Here is a 17780-nt window from a genome sequence, read left to right as displayed (position 1 = left end):
GCCCGGGGAGGACGCACCCACACATACTTGCCTGGCTCTTGGATGGCCGTGGCCAGCAGAGCTCAGGCCAGGCCCAACTATCTGTGCCCAAGGCTGCGAGTGGGACTCAGGTGGAGGGTTTCTGGACAAAGCCTCTGCCCTGCTCTGCCAGATGTGGCTTTGCTCTTTTCTGCCATGGCTAGGACTCACCCCCCAACCAGAGGAGTAATATTCCAGACTTTTCTGCCTCCTCCATACCTCCTTCACAGCAAGCCCTAGAGGGCAACTTTGAGCTGTTGCCTCAGCATCCCTGCCCTCATCAAAGCATCATCTGCTTCTCTCCCAGCCTCCTGGCGGGCGGCTGCCATCACCAGCAGCACCAAAAACTTATCCTGGCCCCCTCCCCACCAGTGCCAGCTGGTCTCAGCCTGAACTTTACCAGAGGCCCTGGGAATGGGGCTGGGGCTGGAAGGGAGCCAATGCCTGGGGTGGCAGCCTGTTCACCTGAGGAGCTGGTCCTCCTCACCTGCCGTGGGTCAGCTCATCCATCCCCTTGCCTCAGTGCTTGCCTGCCTCTGCCAATCCAAGGAAAAGGAGAAGATTCAGGTGAAGACAATGGCTGCTACCGCCAGCAACGTCTGTGCCTCTGATTGCCAAGTCTCCTCCTGCCACCTCACTGCCTCCCCATGGCTGCCTGGGCCTTCAAGTCAGAAAGGACAGGGCAGGAAAAGGACTCTAGAGACAGGAGGAGTCCCAAGGTGTTGGGGGGTTGGTGATGGAGGGAAGCTGCCCAGGGAGGAAAGGATAGTGGTGGTGAGCCTCAAGGTATGTGCTCATGTGACCCTGGGAAGGTGTGTCTGTGTGTGTGTGTTTACAGGCTGAGGAGATGCCGCCCAGACCACCCTGGGCAGGTTGGCAGCAGGGGGCCAAAGCCCTGGGGGTTCCGGGTCTCCGGCTCCTATGGGGCCCAAGCTCAGGAGAAGCTGTGGAGCTGGACAGCCGGGGGGCGGGGGATTGCAGCATCAGCCTGGCTGCCGTGGCATGAGATGAAAGGCCAGGAGTGGGGCTGTTGGCAGACTGGCAGACGGACAGGCGGGGCTGGGTGAGGCGTGGGGTGGGGGAGGGGAGATAACCATCTGCTAGAGCCGCCAGGTGTAGACATGGTGGAGTGTGGGGGATGCTGGTGGAGGGTTAGCCTTTGCCATCAGGAGAAAGAGCCTGAAGCTGGAAGGGCTCCCTGCGAGGTCACCTCGTCCAGCCTGATGCCTTTGGGCCCTCGGCCCTAAACCAAGCAGGCCCTGCTTCTGGCACTCGATGCTTCTCCCTGGCCCCAGCCCCCAGCCTGTCTTCCGCATTGCACCCACCCCAGAGCAGTGCCCCAGAAGTCCAACCCAGAGTCCTCTCTGCACTTAAAGGCACAGCACTCCACGGAGAGGGTCTGCCAAACCCTGCCTCCTCTAAGTCACTAACTGCTGGGGTAGCCCAGGACTGGTTTGGTCCCTATCACCTTTTGTCCTTGATTGTGAACTTCTCTTACTGTAGTTGTATGATTATTTCTTGGTGCCTTGCCCCTAGCCCCAACCTTGGAGAGAAGGTTCTAGAAAGCATGGAAAAAGCATGAGCAATGAAGCAAGCTGCTCCTAAACAGTGTGGGGTCCAGGACAAGAATCTTGCTTCCTAAATCTCTCTCTTAACCTCTTGTTGTATCTCTCTACTCACAATTAATTCTCTAGTCCAGGCTTCTAATTTTCTCATCCAGAAATTTCTTTGACATTTCCCCCTAATATGCCTCCAGCCTCCTCACTGCCCTCTGATCTGCTGCCTCAGTGGTCTCTCTAACACGAGAGTCTCACCATGTCACTTCTCTGCTCAACACCCTTCAAAGCAGTACTGCTTCCAGAGCCAGCAAGAGGAATCCCTGCCCCAGGCCCCTCATGACATGGATATGACACTGACGCTTCCTTTGTTGGAGAACCCATGACAGCCTAGGTCACGCAGGCTCCGGTACCAAGTGCTGCGTGGTGCAACCCACAGCTTCAAACTTCCGCTCTACACTTCTGTCATTACAGCAATCGGGCCCCAGTCGTGGGCTTCTTGCTCTAAGTGTTTGAAATAAAAAGCAACTGCGTCTGCACTAGCCAGTGGCGGAGATGGACTTTGTACAAGCGCTGGGGTGAAATGAAAAATGAATGGGGAGCGTAACTTCCGGTTCCCAGTCTGCTGTATAAGAAGCTTGGAAGTCACCGCTCTATCCTAATTACAAAAAATCAGAAGTAACTGAAAGAAAAAATAGATATACTTGTTAGAGTATTTCTTTCAAATAGTGTACATGCAATAGATTAATATTTTTAAAACATTCAAGAATAATTAAATGGATTCTTACATAAAATCTCCTTGTAGTGTTGAGCATCCTCGTCCTTATTTCTTCTTTGTGAGGACCAGAGGTGCTCATAAATCAGTGTAGTATTCAAATGAATGCACGTTGCAGATGAGAAACACTTTGCTCTACTAAATAATTCATATAATTTTCTTTGTTGATAACGGAGTCTTGCTCTGTTGCCCAGGCTGGAGTGCAATGGTGCGATCTCAGCTCACTGCAACCTCTGCCTCCCAGGTTCAAGTGATTCTCCTGCCTCAGCTTCCCGAGTAGCTGGGATTACAGGCGTGTGCCACCAAGCCAGGTTAAGTTTTTGTGTCTTTAGTGGAGACGGGGTTTCTCCCTGTTGGCCAGGCTGGTCTCGAACTCCTGACTTTATGACCCACCTGCCTTGGCCTCCCAAAGTGCTGGGATTACAGGGGTGAGCCATTGTGCCCAGCCTTTATATAATTCTTAATTTGTATAAAGGTAGGTCTAGATGGAACATGCATGAAACTTGATAGTAACTCTTTACATTGGTAATTTGATGGACGGTGAACATTGAAATTACAAAGCATTATATTTTATCAAAATATACCATAATATTTAGATTTACACAATTTTAAATAAAAAATTTAGAATCAGGCTGGACGAGGTGGCTCATGCCTGTAATTCCAGCACTTTGTGAGGCAGAGGCGGGAGGACTGCTTGAAGCCAGGAGTTGGAAACCAGCCTGAACAACAAAGCAAGGCCCCGTCTCTACAAAAACAAAACAAAACAAAACAAAAAAACCACGAGTGGTGGTGTGCAACTGAGCCCCAGCTACTCAGGAGACCGAGGCAGAAGGATTGCTTGAGCCCAGGAGCTTGAGGATGCAGTGAGCTATCCTTGTGCCACCGCCTTCCAGCCTAGGCAACAGAGTGAGACAAAAAAAAGTAAAGAAAGAAAGAAATTAGATTCAATTAAATAATCTTAATTTTCTACTTCAATATTCATTGGTTATAATTTATATTCTGACTTTTATTTTAATAAATTAGAATATTTTAGTCACATATACATTTAACTGTATAAAAACCGTGGCTTTATGCAATTTTAAAAAATTTGTTGGCTGGGTGCGGTGGCTCACGCTTGTAATCCCAGCACTTTGAGAGGCCGAGGTGAGCAGATCACGAAGTCAGGAGTTCGAGACCAGCCTGACCAACATGGTGAAACCCCGTCTCTACTAAAAATACAAAAATTAGCCTGGCGTGGTGGTGCGTGTCTGTAATCCCAGCTACTCAGGAGGCTGAGGCAGGAGAATCGCTTGAACCCGGGAGTCGGAGGTTGCAGTGAGCAAAGATCATGGCACTGTACTCCAGCCTGGGTAACAGAGTGAGACTCTATCTCAAAAAAAACAAAGAAAAAATGTTGTCGTTGGCCAGGTGCAGTGGCTCATGCCTGTAATCCCAGCACTTTGGGTGGCCAAGGCAGGCGGATCACTTGAAGTCAGGAGTTCGAGACTAGCCTGGACAACATGGAGAAACCCCGTCTCTACTAAAAATACAAGAATTAGCCAAGTGTGGTGGTGCGTGCCTGTAATCCCAGCTACTTGGGAAGCTGAAGCAGGAGAATCGCTTGAACCCGGGAGGCGGAGGTTGCAGTGAGCCGAGATTGCACCACTGCACTCCAGCCTGGGCGACAGAGTAAGACTCTGTCTAAAAAAAAAAAAAAAAAATTGTTGTTATGAAGGCTTATTGTCAAATAAAGTAGGAAGAATGTGTTTAGCAATGTTCAGCTGGATGGTGACCCTCCAGTTGTACTCTTGTCCTGGACCCCACACTGTTTAGGGGCGGCTTGCTTCATTGCTCATTTGCTGCTGGACCCCAGGGCATGACCCACAAAGGCTTCCTCTGCCTGAGGCTCCAGAGTTCCCTGCTGTCTTCACACAGCCCTGGACCGTGGGAAGGTGGGGAATCCCAGAACACATATTTTGCTGTGCTTTTCCCAGACCTCAGACAACATCTCCTTCCCTTGTCACTGTATGATGGGCAAGTGACAGCTCATACTTCCAGTCTCAGCCCAGATCTGCCCTCCCCGGCTCCAGCAGGCAGATGGCTGCCCCTTCAGATGCCCCATGGTATTTGCAAGTTACCTATTAAAAGTAGTTCTTCCATGCGGATTCAGCGCAATGCCCAAATCCAAGCACGACAAGAAAGTCTCTTTAACCAAAACTGCCACGAAAGGCTTGAAATTGAAACAAAACCTGATAGAAGAGCTTTGGAAATGTGTGGACACCTACGAGTACCTTTTCATCTTCTCTGTGGCCATTGTGAGGAACAGCAAGCTGAAGGACATCCGGAACGCCTGGAAGCACAGCTCGATGTTCTTTGGCAAAAACAAGGTGATGATGGTGGCCTTGGGTCAGAGATGAGAACAAAGACAACCTGCACCACGTCAGCAAAAGGTTGAGGGGTGAAGTGGGTCTCCTGTTCACCAACCGCACAGAGGAGGTGAATGAATGGTTTACAAAATACACAGAAATGGACTACGCCCGAGCTGGTAACAAAGCAGCTTTCGCTGTGAGCCTGGACTCAGAGTCCCTGGAGCAGTTCCCCCACTCCATGGTGCCACAGCTCATGCAGCTGGCCCTGCCCACTGCCCTCAAGAGAGGTGTGGTGACCCTGCCGTCCGACTATGAGGTGTGCTGACTACGGAGCAGGCTCACGTCCTGAAGCGTTTTGGGTATGAGATGGCTGAATTCAAGGTGACCATCAAATACATGTGGGAATCCCAGTCGGGAAGGTTCCAGCAGATGGGAGATGACTTGCCAGAGGGTGCATCCGAGTCTGCAGAAGAGTCAGACTCAGAAGCCCATGACTGAAAGGGACTCAGGACTGAAAGTCTCCTGGAACCTTCTGAGTCTCACTGGACCATGCAGGACTGCTGCCACCCCTCTAGAGACAGCAACTTTTTATTTGGCTGTAGAGAGGGAACACGCTGGGCACTGACTTCCTGTAAAGAATAAAACTTTGCAGGATGCCTCCCTGGAGACCAAAAAAAAAAAAAAGTTCTTCTGCCACACGGGAGGTTTGTGGACTGCCTCTTTATGGATCAGGACCTTTTCTTGAGCAGGAACTTGGGAGCTCTGGGAGTAGGGAGCGGGCAGGGCCTCTGTGTGGGGCCCAGAGCTCAGTGCTGGGATGATGAGGCTTTGATATCTCTGAAGTCTGCAGGGCTTGAGCACTGAAGAAACTCAAAATTCTAGGGAAAACTAGCTGAGGACTTGGGCTTTGCCCAGGGGTGAAACCACCTGAGAAGGCCCCGGAGAACCAAGGTCTGAGAGGAGGTTTGTGGGAATCCCACTGGCACCCCTGCCAGCCGCCATCTCTGAGGGCCAGGGTGGTGACTGGCAGCCAGGGGCTCAGTGGGGAGGCCAGAAAGTGGACAGGGGCCTCTTGCAGAAAATCAAGGCTCAGCTGGTGGCTCTGAGGTGGGAGAAGAAGGGGAAAAGCCAGATGTTGGAGGCAGCCAAGGTTGGGGGTGGGATGGAAGTGGCTGAGCTGAAAAGAGGCAAGGGCCAGCCTAGGAGGCCAACCCATACCTCACTCACAGCCTCTGGCTCCCTGGAGAAGGATGTTCTTGTTGGCAGAAGCCGGGGCAGGTGGAGTGTGAAGGGAATCCTGCCCTTCCTATCCTCAGAGGACACTTCAAATGAGTGGCAGCCCCGATATTTACCAAGTACCTGCTATGTGCCAGGCACTGTGCTGAGGGGCTTCACCTCACTTTCCCTAGAGAGCCATGGCCTACCTGTCAGGTGGCATCAGAGACCACCTAATCCAGTTCTCACATTTGCCGGAGGAGGAAGCTGAGGCTCAGACACGGGGAATGGCTTGCCCTGAGGTGAGCGAGAAGTGGACCCTGGGCTGGAGTTTGGGTCTCTTGACTCCTTGTCCCGGGTGCTTCCTTAACTGTCCCTGGGCCATCCAGGACAAGGACATGCTCTGCCCAGAGCTGGTGGAACCACAGCAATGGACCACCTCAAGCTCCCGCCATGGTAGCTGGCCCTGCCCTGATGCCACCACCCTCTGTGCCCCTGCCATGGCCCATAGTGCCTGGCGGCTAGGGGACAAGGAGGGGCTGATTCAGCTGCAGGCTATTCCTTCTCTGGAAAGAAAGAAAGGGCCCTGCCTCCCACAGGCCCAGCTATCTGCTCTCTCTGGATCCCTGACTCCCCATCCAGCCTTCAGCTCCCCTAAGGCCCATGGGATCCTGTCTCCTTTAACCCAAAGCCAGGAGGAGTCTGAGACAACCGTTGGGACTGGGAAGTGAGAGGCCAGGTCCCCTGTTTCATTCTATTTATTTTTTTCGTCATTATTATCATTGATATCCTCACAATGATTGAGAACATCTGAGGGTCCACTCTGGGCTCTGCTCACAAGCAGGTACTATTATTTGCTCCATTTTTCAGCTGGAGGAAATGGGGTCAGAGAGAGTGATTGAAGCCCAAGGTACCCTATTCAAAAGAGTCAGAAAGGGGCTGACTCCCTGGTCTGCTGGAGGTGTGCAAAGGTGAGCAATCCTGCTCTATCTCTATCCCCTCTGAGCCACCACCATCAGCTCCTCCTCCGTCTCCTGGGACACCTGGGAAACCAGTTATGACGCCTACCCTCCCTTCATGACCACCCCTCAAGGCCGCAGTTTGGTCAGCCAGAGGAACTGTCTGTCCAGGAGCTGGGTGTGTGCGCAGACCCCATCAGAGAGCGAGCCTAGGGATCCTCCTGTCTGCCTCTGTCCTCTCTCCCATCCTGCCCATGGCTGTGCCCAAAGGCAGCTCTCGATGTGCTGGGGATGGACGGGAATGCTGCTCACAGGGCTGGGCATGCTGGCACGCACCTGTAATCCCAGCTACTCAGGAGGCTGAGATGGGAGAATCACTTGAGGCCAGGAGTTCGAGACTAGCCTGGGAAACAGTGAGATCCCCGTCTCAATTTTTTTTTTTTAACGAAAAGAAAGAAACCCCGTTGACAGTCCCTGATCATTTAGCCCACAAACATGGACTTCAGGGCCTATTGTGCCCCCACATGGTCCTGGGCACTGGGCAGGCAGGTCTGGGATGTAGACTCTGCCCTCCTAGAGCTCACTGTCCAGGGTAGGTGGAGAATAGACCCACCACCTCCATTCAACCTGCAGACAGTGAACCTTGTGTGCCAAGCACCACTGTAGGCACTAGGGATCCAGATACGAACAGAACAGCCCAAATCTCTGTCCTCAAGGAGCTCACATTTGAGAAGAGAGAGACAGAATGGAACTAAAATAAATAAGCAAGTGATGTAGCCTGTAGAAAGGAATGTGTGCTAGGGAGGAAGATAATGCAGGGAGGGGTCAGAGAGTGGGAGTGTGGAGGTTGCAATCATATCACAAAACTCATTGGTGCTGTGGCAGTTTGGGGGCTGCAGGAGAGCAGAGAAGGGACCTCTGACCCCTCCCTCAGCTGTGCTTGCTCTCCTGACGGGAGTTAAGAATGGAAATGAGGAATTTGGATCACCTTTGTCCCAGGCCCGTGGTCCCTAAACATCATGGCAAAGAGCAGGCACAGTGGGGCTTTCTGAAATGATCTCCGACACTGTGTGCACCCAGAATGCAAGGGGACAGACTGCACACATCTGGACGTGAATGTGCATATAGATGTGTACCATCGATAGACACCCAGTTACTCAGCACCAGTGCTATTTCAGGCACCTTGTCCCTAGGAGGTCTCAGACGCGAAACAACAGCTCGCATGAAGGCAGGGAATGTTGAAGGCAGAACCACGGGGCAAGAGGTTACAGAAAACATCCCGGGAAGCAGCAGAAGTTGAACTAGGCTAGATGGCCTTCACTAGATTAAGCTCTAAGAGCTGCAGCTGCCTGTAATGAAATAAAATGGGCTAGCTCAGGAGGTAGCGAGTTCTTATCACCAGAACCTCAAAGGAAGACTTGACAACTTTGTGAAGGTGATTCAAGGACTGGATTGGGGGATGGCACGAATATCCCCAATAAGGTTACTTGGGTCCTATAAAGTTGGGGGAGTCACTAAAGGACTGGAGGGAGGAATGGTGGCATTAACCACTTGGACTTTATCTTAGAGGGCAATAGGGAGCCATGTTGGGTGTTGGAGCGGCAGAGAGACACATGGAAGGCTGAGTCTTGGAAAGATGAATCAGACAGCACTATGCTGGATCAGATTAGGGTAAGGGGGGACATGGAAGGGAGGAGACCAATTACTAGACTAGCCAAATGCATCAGTGGGGGTGTGTGGTTGTGAACACATGTACAGTGTACATGCAAGCAGAAACCTCCGAAGACTAGACAACTCTTAGTTGTGAGAGCATTGAATGGTCTCTAGTCTTGAAGCAGGAGTTGAACTCAGTGATATTTCAAGCCCATTTCCAAAGTTTTAGGCACATGCAGGAGTGTCTGGGTGTGTGTGCACACCTGGGTGTCTATGAGTATCGACTGAGTTCACTGCTCCTTCATCAGCAGGGTCTGGTGTGGTTAGCAGGAGTGCACACCAAGGGGTGTGCACTTGGTGTTGGGGTGACTGTGGGCCTCTATTTGGGGGTGTAGCTGGGAAGCAAACATTCAAGATACTTATGACCCTGTGGGATTTTGCTGTCCCAGCTGTGACACACAGGTGTGTGTATGTGGGTATGTGTGTGTAGGAGATGGGATTGGGGACGTCCAAGGGCCGAGTGAGGCTTTGTGAGGGAATTTGTTGTTGCAGCTTCAGGTGCAGGACTGGCCTGGCTTGTGGCTCCCTGTGAGGTTCTCTCTTTTTTTTCTTTTGAGACAGGATCTCACTCTGTTGCCCAGGCTGGAGTGCAGTAGTGTGAACATGGCTCACTGCAGCCTTGACCTGCTGGGTTTAAGCAATCCTCCCATCTCAGCCTCCTAAGTGGCTAGGACCACAGGCATGCTCCACCATGCTGGGCTCATTTTAAATTATTTTTATTTTTTGTAGAGACAGGGTTTTGTCGTGTTGCCCAGGCTGGTCTTGAACTCCAGGGCTCAAGCGATCTTCCCGCCTTGGCCTCCCAAAGTGCTCAGATTACAGGCATGAGCCACAGTGCCCGGCCCCTGTGAGGTTCTGATTTCTGACCAGTCTGGGGACACCAGTTTTGGGGGTTGCTGTGAGCCAGGGCCTTTCCCATACACCAGCTCCCTGAGCCATCCCAGCCATCCGGCGTGATCCTTGTTTCCTTGCCCAGAGTCACAGTACAATGCAAAGCATAGGCAGACCCCAGGAGTCCAAGCACAGAACTCTTACCTCAGTGGCTACCTCTATTACGTGGGGAGGTGAGTCACTGGAACACGGTTGGAAGAACAGTGCTGCCTTTACCTCTGGGCAAGGCATCTCCTCCCAGGCACCCATGCACCTTCAGAATCCCGGGCGAATCCCTGACCTCACCTTGACCCACCTCCCTCCACCTCCAGACTCCTCAGCTCCCCTAGACCCCTGCTCCTGCAAACCCACATCCCGCAGCAACCTCATCGGAAAGCCGGGAGCAGCTCACAGTCAGCATCCATGTTTTTACCCCAGCTGGGTGCTGCAGTCATTTTTCTGGCGCAGGAGGACGAGGGGGCGGCTCGTGGGCGTTGAGACGCCGGGCTGTCTGCTCTGCTCGGCCGCTGGTTATTACCTCTCCTCAGGCTCCCATTAGCCCGCCTGCCCCAGAGGCCTGCGCAGGCTCCCTGCACCTCGGCACCTTTGTTCCTTAATTATCACTGGGGAGCTCGCTCACCTGCCTGCCACTTTCTAAGAAGCTGTCTGGCTCCCTTTGCCATCCCGCACCCCCAGGACCTAAGCCTCTACGCCCTCTGGGGTGGGGGCTGGTGTCTAGCAGCAGCTTGCCCAAGGCTTCAGCCAGCTCCAGAGCCTCAGGTCTGCCCCATTCCAGCCCCTCATAGAAGCCCTTTCTCTTCCTCTCTTCTGCCTTCTCCAAGAACCCTGCCTGGATTAACTTTGTCTTGGATATCAGGACTGGAAGGGACTTTAAATTACCATGTGGGCCACGCACGCAGTGGCTCATGCCTGTAATCCCAGCACTTTGGGAGGCTGAGGCGGGAGGATCACCTGAGGTCGGGGGTTCCAGGCCAGCCTGGCCAACGTGGTGAAACCCCGTCTCTACTAAAAATACAAAAAAGTAGCCAGGTGTGGTGGCGGGTGCCTGTAATCCCAGCTACTCAGGAGGCTGAGGCAGGAGAATCGCTTAAACTTGGGAGGCGGAGTGGTTGCAGTGAGTGGAGATTTCACCACTGCACTCCAGCCTAGGCAACAGAGCAAGACTCTGTCTCAAAAAAAAAAAAAAAAAAAAAAAGGCCATGTAGTTCGATAGTGGCCCCCTCACTTGCTACTTGGATTGGGCCACCTACAGAAGGTACTCAGTGAATATTCAGTGACAGGATGATGAACCTCTGCAGCCTCTATTTGAATGTCTCAGTTGATAGCAGCTCACTTTTTCCCAAGGCAGCCAGTGCCACCTTGGATGGCTGGGATGGTTATAAAACCACTCTCCCCTCATGTACTGCCCACATCTCTCCCCAGGACCTTCTGATCTTCATGGGCCTGAATCTAGACCCCACCTTTCTGTGTTCTGAGTCTGAGCCTCAGTCCAGTGTTTCCTACTAGGGGCTCCTTGATGTCCGCACCTCAGGCAGGAAACTTCCCAGCATGAGGCCATGTCCAGGAGCACTCGCTTCTCCTTCCAGGCTTAAGGATTCAGCCTTACCCCAGCCCAACTCTAGTGCCTGGGTCTCCTGTCTCAGGCCTCTGGCGGCTCTTCCTGGGGAGGAAGGCGAAGGGGAGGAGATACTGGAGTGAGAGGCCTCATGCCAAACAAGCTCTGACAGCCGGCAAGCACCAGGGAGGGAGCCTGCTGTACACACAGACCAAGGCTGCCCTGTCGAGGGGGAAGGCCTGGTGGAGAGTAGGAGGTGGCATCTTCCCTCCCCAGCTAGCCTGCTGCCCTGACCCTCACCCACCTCTCTGCCTCGAGGCACTGTGGGTTTCAGAGCCTCAGAGGCTGAGCTTCCAGATGAAGGAGCCAGGAGTGAGCTGACTCAGGTGGGCACCAGGGGCGCCCTCCTGTTAGGACAGTGCCTGCCCTCAGCGTCTAGGGCACAGCACTCCTCTCCCGAGGAGGACCTCCAGGGAATGAAAGTGGCTGCCAGAGTCTACGGCTGCCCCTGGACCCAGCCCCTTACCTATGGTTACACAGAGGACGGGGACATGCAAGACACAAAGAACCCTGTGACCACAAAGCGTCTCAGAGCCTGAGGGGGATCTCCTTGGGGGCCACTCCACTCAGCGTTGTCATCTCCTCCCATGCCTCCGCCTTTAGCCATTCTCCTCTCCAGCCTTGATCCAAGTGGAGAGTTTCCTTTTGGTCTCCACTTCGCACTCTTTACATGTCTTGGTCTTCCCTCAGACTAGAAGCTCTGTGAGGCCAGGACCCTGCCTCTCCTCTCAGACTGCGGGGCGTTCTTGAGGCCCAGATCCTGCCTCTCACCTCAGGTTAGGGACTCTGTGAGAACAGGATCCTGCCTCTCCCCTCAGACTGGGGGCTTTCTGAGAAAAGGATACTGCCTCTCCCCTCCGACTGGAGGCTCCCTGAGAGCAGGGTCATGTTTCCCCTCAGATGGGCACATAGGAAGGTTGGAGACTATAGCCCAGCCACAGCCTGTCTCGGCTCTGAGCGTCTTTCATCCCAGGAGTGCTATGGGGAGGCCAGGAAAGCGCCTGGCACTTGCTGGAGGGCCTCTAGACAAACACCAGCTGGGGGTGGAGGACTCGGGTCAGCACCTCCAGCCACTAGACCGTGACCTCAGCCGGGCCGCCCCAGGCTGCCCTCCGGATCTGACTCAGAACCTTCCTGGGGCTGCTGCTGGGCGTCCATCCCCAGGGTCAGCCCTAGGAGGCCGCCAGATTCCACAGGCCCCACCCAGTTGGAGGCCACTACCCCCAAACCCCACTGGGGTTGCCGGGGCTCCATCGGGATTGAAGGGGAGAGCAGAGGGCATCTGCCAGGCCCCGCGCTCCACCACCCCCATCCCTGCCCACCCTCCTCACAGAGTCCCTGACACAGAGGCTGGGGACAAGGGGATCCCCAAAAGGCAAACAAGGCAGTTCTTCCATGGTAGGAGACCCCATCAAGGTAGTGGCTAAGTCACCCCCAGAACCTTTCTCATTAGGAGAAAATAAACGAAGGCGACTCCTGTGGAACGTTTCCCAGAGCCTGGGTCTAGGTTTGCAGCGGAGTCTGAGGGCTGGGGGGATGGAGGTCCTGGAGGCACAGGGCGAGAGGTGCCCCTGCCTGATCTCAGGCTGAGCCCACATGCCCTCAGCTAAAGGGAGCTTTAGAAACATAAATCAGGGTGTGTCCTCTCCTGCTTCCAACCTGCCAACGGCCTCCTTTCTCGCTCAGGATAACAAGGCCCTACCCCGTCAGGACCCTGTCCGCCTCAGCCTCATCTCTGGCCTTTCCCCTCGTCCATTCCTCTCTAGGCTACTGATTCTCACATACGCCAGGCTCACCCAGCCTCAGGGCTTCCCCGCCCGGCCACACCCCAAAGCTGTTGTTTTGCTCTGTCGCCCAGGCTGGAGTGCAGTGGCAAGATCTCAGCTCAGTGCAACCTCCGCCTCCCGGGTTCAAGCAATTCTCCTGCCTCAGCCTCCTGAGTAGCTGGGATTACAGGTGCCCACTACCATGCCTGGCTAAATTTTGTATTTTTAGTAGAGACGGGGTTTCACCACGTTGGCCAGGCTGGTCTCAAACTCCTGACCTCGTGATCCTCCTGCCTCGGCCTCCCAGAGTGCTGGGGTTACAGGCGTGAGCCACCGCGCCCGGCCACCTCAGGGCTTTTGTACTGGCCGTTCCTTCCACCTAGAATACTTTTCTCCACACTTTTTCTTATTCTTGTTCTTCAAAACTCGAGAGACTTCTTCTAGGGGCCTTCCTAGATGACCCCATCTGAAACAGTGTCCTGTGTGTCTCCAGATGCCCCATCCCTTCCCTCTCACAACCCTGGCCTCATTCTTCCTCCCAGCACTTGTCACTGATTGAAATGGGCTTCTTTGAATCACTTGGTTACTGTCTGTCTCCCCCACTGGGATGTAAGCTCCATGAGGGTGTGGCTGTATCCTCGTCCTCAGTGCCTGGCACAGGCAGGCGTAGTTGTTGCTCCAGAGACATCTGTTGAATGAACAAGTGCCCTTTGGAGGGACAGAAACACACACAGATACCCCAGGGACTGGTGGGGTGGGTACGAGCATCCCCTTACAGGATGCAGGGGAGGGGGCTTTCAGGTCTCAAAGGTACCATGGGCTGAGGGAGGAGGGGGAGGAAGGTGGAGGGGAGGGTGAGAAGGGAGGCTGCCAGGCAGTACTGTCCTTGAATGTCCCCACCCCAGTCTGAAAACACAACTCTGGGTGTCAGTGGGGCCGAGGAAGGAGGTACCACAGGCCCGTTCTTGGGCGTCCCCAGTCTGGAAGGGACAGGAAGCAGTGCTTGGAAAGTCCTCGGGGTCAGACCTGTCTACTCAGCTTTAAGCCTGGGTTTCTGAAGCCGGGGGCAGTTCTGCTTGGCCCACTGCGTCAGGCTCGGCGCGTTCCAAACCCAATGCCTCATTCTTCCTGCAGCTTGCTCTGGCTTCTCTGGCTCCGTCAACAAACTCCTGCTCCTCCCAGGCAGGCAGGTCCCAAAGCCCAGAGTCACCTCTGCCTAACCCCCTCACTCACATACTGCCTCACAGACCCTTCCCTGTGCAGTGACCGGGGACCAGGCTTCCCGGTCATCCTGGGCCTCTCCTTCATATGAAGCAGCTGGAAAGGGCAAAGGTCACCTGCCAGGTCTGAGGCAGTTTTACCTCCATCAGTCCAAGACTCCTCCAGTCTCTGAAACAAATTCTACCAAGGGGTCAGTGGGGGCGGAGCGGGGAAGAAGGGTCCTGCCAAATTCTGACCCACATCCTCTGTAAGGGAATCTGGGTTGTGTTGGAAGTGGACTCTGGAGTTAGACAGGCTTCAGTTATCTCACTTTCTACTTACTCTGTGACCTTGGGGAAGTTACTTAACTTCTCTGTTTGTTTCTGTATCTCTAAAACAGAGATAAAAACAGATATATTTTACCAGGTAGCTTGGAAACTATGTGGGAAAACATATAATAAGCACCTAGAAAAATTCTGAAATACAACTGATATTAATAAATGGGAAGCTCAACCTGTACTCCTCCCCCTGCCCAAGAACCTGCTGTGGCTCCCTGTTTCGTACCATGTCTGATCTAAATTCCTCTGCCTGGCTCTGAAGAATCTCCAGTGTGTGGCCTGGCCTTTTCCATCCAGTCGTCACCCCAAAAACTTCCCACACTCTCTCTTTACTCCTGTGTCCCCATGACCATGGTCATGCCTTCTGTCCACACTGCCCTTCTTGTCACCTCTGCCTATCCTACTTGCAAACCAAGGCCCCCTTCTCGAGGAAGGCCTTCCCAAGCCACACCTTCCTTGCCCATTCTCTGGCTCCTCTGGGAGCCTGCTACTCACTCAGCCCGGTGTGACAGCCGTGCTGTTCGAGCGGTTGGATATTCCATCGTTATAGATGTTGCCTGCCCATCTAGGCTGGTAGCTGTTTCCAGGTGGGCAAAGAACCCCACCTTGGATCTCCCTAGAACTTGCCACAGTGTTAAATATATAGTGAGTACTCAATGAATACCTGTCTTTTGGTTTATTATGAAGCAATAAATAAGGCAAATCAGTAAGTGGCAAGCAGGTGTTGGAAGGGATTCTAGAAGGGGTGAAGGGGTGTTGAGCCTCTCCCTGTGACAGGAACTGGACTCAGCACTTCATGTGTTATCTCCTCATTCTTACCACTGTAGGAGGTAGTATTAACTCCATTTTACAGATGGGAAGACTGAGGTTCAAAGAGCTGTGGTGACTTGCCCAGGGTCACGTGGCTAGAAATTGGCAGGGGCAGGATTTGATCTGAGGCTGGGGGCGGGGTATGGTCTGGGGAAGGGCATTTCAGAGGGGGAGCAACCTGTTCAAAGGCTCCAAGGGGAAAACCAGGGTGAGTGTGTGGAGGGAGAGAGTGGGCAGATGCACTGGAAGGGGTGAGGGGTATGTGCAGGAAGGCACTGGTTTGCCCACTTGAAGAAGAAGGGAGAGGGCTCTGGAACTGCCTCTCTGACAGGCTGAAGGAAAATGCAGCCAGATGCCCCTCCTGGTGAGCTGACTAGGACTTCCGAATTTGCCTATCAGAAAAAGCTGCAGCTAATTTCCTGAGTCCATACCAGGAGCTCAACCTCCTCTCCCCAGGGCCTAGAGACAGCCCTCTATCCCTAGAAAAGAAAAGATGGCATCCGCATCCCCTCCCTGCAGAGGCAAGGATGTCAGAGAGGCTGAGAGTGATGTCACCTGGTGGCGTCAGGTTTCTCACCACCCTTCTTCCAAAAAGCAGCTTTTTCGGAACCACTTGTCCAGGTGACTTGCCCCAAGCCTTCATGTCATAGACCCTGCTGCTGTCGCCTCCAGATGCAACCCCTGCAGGGCCTTATCTACACCCAGCTCTCAGTGGGGTGCCAGCCTCAAATTCTTCTGTTTCCCTCACTTGGCGCAGAGATCCTCACAGTTCCCCTAGACCCCCGCTGACCAAGCCCTCCACGCAGACAGCCAGGCCCAGCTGGAATAACACGGCTCCCCTCCCTCCTCCCTCCCACGAGTACTGGACTATTTACAACTCACCAAGGCCTTCACACCCATGAGCTCACTGGAGCCTTCCCCACCCACCCTAGAAACCCAGTAGGGCAAACACCATTAGCTCCATTTTGCAGATGGGGAAACTGAGGCTAGGTGCCCTGCCCAGTGAGTTCCCCAAAGCCCAGCCTCCTAACTTCTTAGTTTGAAGCTCTTCTCAATTCCTCCAGGAAGGTGACCCAAACACCCCAAATTCAAAGTCAGGGAGTTTCAGGCAGACGGAAGGGTAGGATCTGATGAGTAGGATCTGTCACAGGAGCTGGAAGGAGCCTCCCAGGCAGTGAGCCAGCACGGCGGGGGTGGAGGGAAGTTTTTATGGCTCCAGCCACTGGCTGGGTGAGAGCCTGGCAGGGGCTTCTTCAGGGTGGACATGGGGTGGGGGGCAGGAGGGCTGGCAGGCCAGGCAAGTTGGCTGGGAGCACAGTTGGGGTGTCTGGCTCCCCAGGGTACAGTAGGGGAAAGGGGGCGAAGCCCCAGCCTCACAGCTCCCTCCTGGGCAACCAGACATGGGAAACTATAGGCTGGCTGCAGCTGGAGAGACACTAGGTAGATACCAAAGGGGACTTCCATCCACTGACTCTTTGCTTAGGCAGAGTTCCTGTGCACTGTGAACCAGGTCCAGTCCAAGCCCTCCCTTGCCATCTCACACAAGGATTATGCCACTGTGGCCTTCCCACCTCTCCTCACCTCCTATATATCTCCCAAGAAATTGTTCCTTCCTGGGTCCTCCCAGTCACCCAGGATGTACTCTCCCTCCTAGCCTGCACCAAAGTACCCGAAGCCCTGCCAGAAGCCCTCTTTAATTCTTCCTCAGGTTCGGACATGACTCTTTTCCAAGCGTAGGAAAATATAGTTTGAATCCTCTTGATTCTTTGTGTCAGTCTGTGTATGGGGTAGGGGGGTTAAGGCTAAGAGTCTCTCATGAAGCTAAGAGTCCCTGGGGACGAGGACTACATCTCCCCTGCGTCAAACTGTGCAAGCCTCCTTCCTCTAGCTGTACCTCGTTCTGCCGGGACAGGCTCTGCCCATAGGGGGCGCGCAAACAGTGTTGTTAAGCCCAGGCATCCTTGCTACTTACTGAACCACCTGCAGGGATATAGATCTGGGACCTGTCAAATGTACCTCCAGAGCCCCAGCCTACATTTCAATTGGCCTTGGCTCAGCCTTACTTTTCAACTGGACTAATGGGAGGGGAAAGCTTTTAGATAAGGACAGAGGCCTGTCTTTTGGCGTAGGAGGCTGGAGGCTAGACCTCTAAAGAAGTCTCCTTGACCTTCCAAGCTCAGGGTGCACGCGCGGCTTGAGGTGCTCACACAACCCACAGTGGACCCACATATCTTCCTCGGCTCTGTTCTGAACGTTCTGGGCTCCTGGGCAGAGGTCCCAACCAAGCAACCCCTATTTCCTTCCCCAAGTCTTTTGGAAAGACTGGTGAGTCAGCTGCGGCCATGAACTCATCCTAGGCAGTAAAAATAGGAAAACAAACAGGCTTCTCTTCCAGGCAGGGGGAGTGGGAAGAGGGAGGGGAATATGGGTTTTTCCCCTGCTGGGGGAAAAGAGTTGCCATCTTTTGAGGTCCTCCAGAGTGAGGCAGGCGTCCTTATGGCCCCTAGAAACTCAACCACATCAAAGTCACCCAAGGAAGGTGGTTTGAGAGGGATGCTGGGTCACACACGCAGTCA

General features: G+C 53.7%; 1 pseudogene; it reads left to right on the top strand.

The window, feature by feature from the left end:
• The first annotated feature begins 4502 nt into the window (after positions 1-4502).
• LOC108516410 (mRNA turnover protein 4 homolog pseudogene) lies at positions 4503-5195 on the top strand (annotated as a pseudogene).
• Positions 5196-17780: the final 12585 nt, after the last annotated feature.

This window comes from Rhinopithecus bieti, unplaced genomic scaffold (genome assembly GCF_001698545.2).
Source record: "Rhinopithecus bieti isolate Rb0 unplaced genomic scaffold, ASM169854v2 scaffold_35856, whole genome shotgun sequence".
Classification (NCBI taxonomy): domain Eukaryota; kingdom Metazoa; phylum Chordata; class Mammalia; order Primates; family Cercopithecidae; genus Rhinopithecus; species Rhinopithecus bieti.
Note: the sequence above shows the minus strand (reverse complement) of the source record. Positions and strands in the feature narration are given on the sequence as shown.